This window comes from Aegilops tauschii, chromosome 5 (genome assembly GCF_002575655.3).
Source record: "Aegilops tauschii subsp. strangulata cultivar AL8/78 chromosome 5, Aet v6.0, whole genome shotgun sequence".
Lineage (NCBI taxonomy): Eukaryota > Viridiplantae > Streptophyta > Magnoliopsida > Poales > Poaceae > Aegilops > Aegilops tauschii.
In genome coordinates, this window is record NC_053039.3 from 302,827,685 (window position 1) to 302,836,227 (window position 8,543).

General features: G+C 44.0%; 1 pseudogene; it reads left to right on the plus strand.

Annotated features, from left to right (window-relative positions):
- Nucleotides 1-1,700: 1,700 nt before the first annotated feature.
- Nucleotides 1,701-3,461, plus strand: LOC141022375 (uncharacterized; annotated as a pseudogene).
- Nucleotides 3,462-8,543: the final 5,082 nt, after the last annotated feature.

Genomic DNA, 8,543 nt, shown 5'->3' on the forward strand with positions numbered 1-8,543 from the left:
TTTGACAAAAAAGACATTGTAAATAATTTAAGACGATATATATTACATTAAAACTTAAACATCGACAAAGTCTCACAGCGGCACATTCAAACTAAACTTCAAATTAAAAAAAAAAACATAAAAACTAGATCGCCGTCGCCGCCATGGCCGTTTTCAGTCGCCGCCGTCCTCGTCCCCATCGTCCATCGTGAGGTTGATCTTGGGCAGTGACTTTCATGGTGAGGTTGATCTAGGGCGGTGACTTCCATCATGGCGAAAGGGCTTCGTCTTTAGATGTTCCTTTGAGTTTTAGTAGTGTTTTTGTCCTACTCAGGAGGGCAAGACGGCGACAGCTCTTTGAAGATGGAATAAGGTTCTCCCCACCTAGTCCCCATCCCGGTGGTGCATCTAGCATCGTCGGTGGGCATGTGGAGGTTTGTCTCCAGTGGATCTGTTCTTGGTGGATTGGCTCGGATCTTGTCGTAGTTCCACTATGTTCGTGTCTCTTCAGGTTTGATTCTTTCGATCTACGCTACTCTTCAACTGCGACGGTTGTTGTTCTGGTATGCTGGTCCTATGAGACCTTAGCACGGCGACTTCCCGACTGTCTAATACAACTAGTTTTGTCCGGCTCCGGCGAGGGAGGGGCGATGACGGTGGCGCGTGTTCGGCTCGCTTGAGTGCTTGTAGTCGTCCCTAGATGGTCTAGGATCTGGATGTAATTTTTATTATTTCTAGTGTTTTTTATACTAGCATGATTTAAAATGAATAGATTGGAAGTATTTTCTATAAAAAAGTGTACAACCGTTGGCGTCCTGTTTGCAAGTGTTTTCAGGCTTTTGTGACATATAAGCATTTTCCAATAGTGCCACTTATTTATAACGTCAGGCATGGGTTTTAGGTCTCTTACTCCATCCGTTTCTTTATGTAAGGTGTATTATTTTCTGCAGGGTGACCAAGGCATGTAATTATAGACATGTGACGATCAAATTACCCTTAGCAAATTTGTTGATTAGTGACAAGTAAATCAGTTAGACTAGGAAAATAAGAGATATATGTAATCGTCATAGAGATACTTTCCTTCTTTGGCTACAAGGAGAGATACACACAATCGGGAGAAAGATATTTTCCTTTTTTTAGGATAACAAGGGAATTATAAAAAATGCACCTTACATTCTGAAATTTTATCAGAAAACAAATATGTCTTATATAAAGGAACGAAGGGAATATGTTTTATATGCTAAAAAAATATTTCTTTTCATAGTCGACTAAAGTTTCTAAACATATATTTTTTACATATTAATATATTATACATGTTCTGCTACTCAAATTGAAGACCTAAAAATCGACTTATAAACCCAACTGGAAGGAGTAGTTAGCATATGTACATGCTGTCTTATATTCACTCCGTTCGAAAATACTTGTCATTAAAATGGACAAAAATGATGTATCTAGAACTAAAGTACATCTAGATACATCTCCTTTTATCTATTTTGATGATAAGTATTTTCGGACAGAGGGAGTATTAATTATATGACGCATGGCGTGTTGTTTGTATGAAAGCATCTTCGAACTGGGCAGCGTTACGCGTATATGTACCGAAACCCGTTGACGAGCACAATATGCTAATCCAACTGCAGCAACTGCTTGGCGGGCGCACCACGGCAAAGCCAGCATGTGACGAAGCTAATAAATAATCAAGGATAACACTATACAAGTACAGCACCATTATCACCATCTACAACACCATTTCTATCCCCATCTCTCGCATTCAAGATCATACCGAGGAAGCCAATCTCTTGATCGACCAACTCCCATGGCCAAAGAGAAAGATACTAGGGTAGTAAACGGCATGGCGCTGGTGCGCAAAGCGTCACCGGCCCGGCCGCCGACGCTGCATGACATCCCCGACAAGCTCCTCGAGCTCATCCTCTTGTACCTCACCTCGCCCCATTGGCTCGTCTGCGCAGCGGCCACCTGCAAGCGATGGCGCCGCATCGTCGTTCAAGAAAGCTTCCTGCGTCACATTTCCACCCCCAATTCCTCATCTCTTGTTGCAGGCCATTACCATAACCACACATCCCCTATTGATGGTGCCCGGCTCAGCTTTGTTCCTTCCACGCCAGCGCTTGCGGTCAATAGCCACCACTTCTCCCTGGACTTCCTCCCCGGAGGTGGTAGCAGGTCATGGGTGATCGTGGATAGCCACCACACCCTCCTCCTCCTCGCCAAGAAGAAGACTGGGTGGAGACACCGCTGCTTCCCTGACCTCCTAGTCTGCGAGCCGATCACACGGCGTTGCCAAGTGATCCCACGCGTGGAGCAAATGAAATACCATCCATGTATTGGTAATTGGTGTATTCCTCGAGAATATGCATGGTCGGAGAGGAGCTACCACTTGCGAGGGACGCACCATCGATGCAATGTCAAGTTTCAGAGTGATCTGCGTGCTCTACCATGAATTCACAGGGATATCTGGTAACATTGGCACAGCCAAGGCCTTTGTCTTCGAAGAGCGCCGGATGGGGAAGCGTGGCTGGTTCGTCTGGCAGCAAGTGACGCACAAGCCTCAAATCCACCTTCATGGCATGGAATCTCTGCATTTCATTGGTCGTCCATCATTTTCTCTTTTCTGGTCCATGGAAGATGACCATTCCTCCTTGCTAGCCTATAATTTCCGGTGGCCAAACGAGTTTGAGATCGTCCCACTTCCGGGCCACATCCGAGGGTCAGCTTTGCGAGTCATGGATATCAACAACACCAACTTGGTGCATGTTGTTTGCTTGCAGGGCGACAACCTTAGCATCTTTGCGCAAAGGACATACCATAGCACCGATTGGGTGCTTCGGAAGAGCCTCCAATTAATGGAGGCTACTCGTGAACTGGCAGGGCACAAGGATGAGCACTTTCGTGGGTCTACCAAGATCGTCTCAACCAGCATGAGCTCTATTGTGTTTTCTCCGGCGGAGGAGACATGGCTATTCTCCATTGACTTTGAGACCATGGAGGTGGCGAAATGCAAATACAAGGCGCATTCTTCTACATGTGTGGCTTATCCGTGTGAGCTTCCATGGCTACCTGCCCTTCGTGCTTGTATTGTGCGTTGTTCAAGAAGGGGGCGTGGCCGATGTTCCGATATTTGTATATGTTGAGAGATTTCTTACTACATTTGCTTGGCTGTATAAATTTGCAATAGCATCACAAAATGTTCACACACACATATATCTCTACTCCTAATGTCTTAGTTGGTAGTCTCCGTTCCAGGTTTATTTTCGTCCCACCTCACCCGGTTTTTTTGGTACCTATTTTGATACCTCCCACCTCCTCCCAGCTCACGCTGACCCGCCACAAACCGAAAAAACCAGGTACCGAGTCCTCCAGCAGCCCCTCGCTCTTCAGGTCGTAACCATCGATCGCGACGAAGAAAAAATCTACGACGATTAACCAGCGATAAAAAAACCTATCCCACGCACGCACGCAAAAAAAACCATCCCGCACCCCGCAGGAAACACCGTTCCTCTCCATCCCCTCCCGTCGCCGCCGCCCTCAGCTCTCGGTCCCTCGAGTAAGCCACGCCGCCGCCCTCAGCTCTCGATCCCTCGAGTAAGCGGCGCCGCCGTCGGCTCTCCATCCCCTCGATTAAACGGCGCCGCCGTCATCTCTCGTTAAGTCCCTACGCGCGCCCCTGCGGCTAACCCTAGCCGCCGAGTTGTGCTGCAGGCAATGAGGAGCGGAGCGAGGCGGGCGCGTCGCTGAGTGGGTGGAGTGGCTGGGGCGTCGCGGCGTGGGTGGAGAAGCAAGGGCAGCGGTGGCGCCGTGCTGGGGCGGAGAAGGAAACCGTCCTTCGTGGCACAATCGTCCTTCGTGGCGCCGTGCTGGGGCGTCGCGGCATGTGGATGGCGGCGCTGGCCCTGCTTTTCTCCGGCCGGTGCGCGTGCTGTTCGCCGCGTCCGCAGGTGCTGCGCGTGCTGCGCCGGCCCTGCTTCTCCTCGGCAGGTGCGCATGCTGTGCGCCCCATGCGCGGGTGCTGCGCTGACTGCTTGCAAGCTGCGCGTACGGTTGCCGGCCTTGCTAGCTGCGCTTGTTGCTTGTACTACGCTAGTTGTATGTACTGATGCGTGTGATTTCTTCTTTGATTTTCTTTCCAACGTGCTAATCTTGTTTTATTGATTTTTTGAGCCGCAGCGGTTCAGGTCGGAGGTCACCAAAACCCATATCCATCACTACTGGTCGGTCCGGTGTCGTGGAGCAAGGGCTGCTGGTTGCGCCGTCGTGGGTGGAGGTGCACCATCGAGGAGCCGCAGGGGAGGAGTTGCAGCATCGAGGAGCAGCAGGGGAGGAGTTGCACCATCAAGGAGCGGCAGGGGATGAGGTTTGTGATAGATGCGTGGGTGGCGGGCGGATTCAGGACTGAATTTTTACTTTTTGAGACGGGAATACAGAAATTCTTAGGCCAGTAACAATAAATCTAATGGTTGCATGCATCTCACTATATGATCATTAGGTTAATAGTAGGTACTTTTCATTTGTATGTTCTTTAGAGTAGAGGTTGATTCATGAAACATTTGTCTCAGCCATACATGTTATTTCACATCGACTGATTGTAGGTACTTTGACTTTAGAAGGGATACTCTTGCCCCTTTGGCGGACGATGTTCTTACAAGGTATACATATGCTGATCTCGTTTCAGATTCAAATCTATCATCAAATATACTTCTTATATAATGTGTGAATTCTCAGCTGAAACTTGACCAGTGCCTAGAGTGATATTTTGCCTGCTGTTACCTTCTCATACTTAATGTGCAGCAGCAGTTCTGAATGAAGCCTAATTAAAATACTAAAGGCAGTAAAAACATAACTGCTGATGATAAGCCATGCAAATAATTCGTCATAGTTTGAACTAGCACCTCTAAATAATATTGTAAGTTTTCTGCAATCATTGCTAGCTTAGGTGATGTGGGACGTTAAGAGTAGCTGATTGGTATGTTCATCAAAGCCATGCTTTGTAAAATAGGGACTGTGAGATGGCCTTGGAATATAACCATTGTAATTTGACTCATGTAATGAACTATGCATATGGTGGTTATCTTCTCCCTTTCTTTCAATATTCAATTGTCTATTTTCCTACGCTCTTTGCTTCTTCGGTTTGACTCGTGCAGTACTGTATTTTCTCCAGCATGCCTACACCGATGGGCATTTGGAGGAGCCGGCAACGGTGGCAGTGCTTCATTTTCATGCCGACAATGGAAGTATGGACCAGCAAGAAATATCGAGTTGGTACTTCTATTAGTCTCCTCTATATAATGTATAACCTCTGCTTGCTTCTCATAAAAGATTCTGATGTATAAACCTCTGCTTGCTCTCCAATAGAAAATTCTGTTCGAACATGCAGATTGGCATACTTGCTCAGAAGGTTACAACTGTAGGTAAGGCATCAAACTATATGTCTCAAATTAAGGTTTGTTTTTGGTGGGATGCAGTTCTTTCAATAACATTCTTCTATAAACTGGTTGCACTTATCTGACCATGTATTTTTGAATTTTGTTTTCCATTGAACATTCAAAACATCCAGAAGGAAGCAGTTGAGAAGAGAAGCACTTAGGGGATGATGTCGATCTTGCACATTCAGCTTTATGTATGTAGTCTCACTCTCATCTTATTTAGTTTATTTATAGCAGTTGAATAAACAAATATAGCCTCTTGGGATCTAAATCAACAATTGTAAAATTGATCAATACTTGTGCTCGCTCACAGCAGATGTTAAATTGTTTTATTTTAAGTACATTTGGATGTCGGAGTTAGTTGCAATACCACATAAGCATCATTTGAAAGCTTGATTTTGTCATTGAATTTAATGTATGTGTCCTTATAATATTTTCACCCACACTGGCCTTTTACCTACTCCTATTAATATACAGTAGCAAACAAGTCCTTGACTCCTTCAGGAGTATTCAGTAAGACTAAAAAGCTGAAAAAGATATTAATGCCTTCAGGTAAATGCTTCGTCGTGTACCATATATGGCAGTTTGGTAACAAAATAAGAAAACAATGAAGCAAATTAAAATATAATTATGTTTATCAAAAAGGCAGAAGGTGTAATAGATGAGCAAACATATTTACATTCTAATATTTTTTGTTTTCTTTTCTTGATATGTTATTTCCTTTGTTGATCCTTCTCTTGTTCATATGAACAGGCCCCTGGCTAGATTGACGAGAAAGTTTATTTTGCACATGGTCTTTCTTGGTTTTGTCCTTGTAGCAAGAAGTACTTTTTTATAACAATATCAGCTTTGCTCTGTTGTGTGCAATGATTTCATTCAGGTACAGACCCCCTCCCCCATTCATGGAAGTTACTTCTTTTCAGACAGAGAATGATCATTAGTTTTTATATGGATTTAGAGCACATAAATAATTAGCTCCCATTTTAAGTTTGGTTTTAGAGTTAGCCTTCCAATTCTGTGCATGTTTTTCTTGCTGCCCATATTAATGACCAGATATTTTTCAGTCATTGTATTTGCCCATATGGACGATGGTTTATTTCAGCCTCGAGGACCTTGCTGGTACCAGATCCAACGGGGAGGAGATTGCTGAGGCGGCTGATTCCTATGCGCTATGTGAAATTAATGGTTGACTTGATTGAGGAGCTATGAGCTTTCTCAAATCCTTAAGAGGTTTGCACATCCTTTTCCCTTGTTTTGCTTCTGAAATTGTCGTGAGATTACTTGCTACCTTGCAGCATAGCTGTCCAATGTTTTCATAAAGAATTTTTTTTGGCGTATACTTTGGAATTTCTACAAGCACCTGTCTCTGTAGTGTGGAAAAATAAATAAAGTAGTTCAATCGTTAGGTGCCTACGTATCTACAATTTCAGTATATTATCAGACGATAGCATACTGAATTGTTTGCCAGTACTTCTAACTAAGCTGGGTGTAAATGAAGAATATAACTGAGTTTATTAAAGGGTCAAGATTGACTCAGCTACCGGCCTACAAGGACACTTCTTATGTGAATATTAAAGTATTCTAGGTATACAACGCGACTGCCCTCGATCTATCTATTTGCTAGGTCGATCATGGAGCCACTCGCCCGCCGCCGAGGTACGAGATCGCCGCCGCTGACATCCAAGAGGAGCTGCTGCCAGACCTCATCGCGGAGCCGTTCGCCGCCGCGGAGGTACGAGAGGAGCCGCCGCCGCCTTCATTGCGGACCTCATTGTGGATCCGTTCGCCGCCGCCGCGAGAAGATGCTCGAGGGCGGATCCTTCTCCAGAACCGCCCAACGGGATGCGAGCCTCCGCGTGTTCCTGCTCTGGCGATGACGTGGCCGTTCTTCCATTGGGCCACTCCATCATCCACCACCTGTGTGCCTCCTCCGATCTCCATCTCAATCTGTGCTGAGCCTTGAGTACTCATGATAATAATTTATTTTCATTTTTCAGTGGCAATGCCTTAGTATCATACCTCAGTTGATAGTACCTGTTAAATAATCTAGCCAGGACCAGGCTGGTGCCTTTTCATTAGTTTAGGTTGAAGCGGTGACATTGTCTAGCTAGCAAACACATTGATTATAGATATTCCCATACCTCTTTGGTAAAATCAAATATTATACATACTTTTTAGTGTGATATGTTCTGCAAGTTTAATTAGTAATTAGTCCATTGATATCAGCCCTCAAATTAAGTAATTCAAATAAGTTAGCATCCATCATGCATTTGAATTATTTTCACATGTCCCTTTGTGGTTCAAATTATGCTAAGTGAGCAAGCATGTACTGGTCGAATTGTATTCGATTTCTATTTTAGTAAAGACTTTCTCTTTTTTTATTTCTATCTTAACAACTTAATTTGCTTTTGCTAGGTGATTTGATCAGAAACGATGGCAATGAGTTCAGGTAAAGCCAACGAGGGGCACAAGAGAGCATAGTAAATGAATTGGGCAAATCACAGTAATCATTTATTTGAATATCCCATTAGTCCAAAATTCGGATTGTTTGGAGAAAGATACACCTAAACATGAGTGTTGCCAATCCATGGAAAAACAATGAAAAGTATTGTAAGAAGTAACGTATCATGTCAAAGGGTGTGCTGAGATAAATAATGAAGAACGAAGAGCAATGTTCGTCTGGTGGTGGTGTGAAATAGGTGCATATTCAGAAATAATATATAGAACCAGTTAAGGACGGTAAGCATGATAAATACTACTTGAGTGATATTGTGTTGTTCTATGGCAACACATGGATTTCCATGATGGAACGTCGTCCGGAGTATTTGAAGGTTGCCAGTTTAGGTGGGTCAAATAGTAGGTGAGCTTATGTCAAAATAAGCATGGTATTTATTTGATTCTTTTATAGGGGTCACTACATGGTGAAAGATGCACAATAAGAAATCATGTCATGCTTGGGTTTTAAACTGAATTTAGAGAATTCATTGGATGGTCCACGAGTGTGCAATCAAACTTGTATGACTTGACGTACAAATACATTATGCAAAATGAAAATAATACCATTGTATGTGTTTTAAAGTTTATGTCATAATGCTGTAAAAAGATGGCATTTTCTACCATATG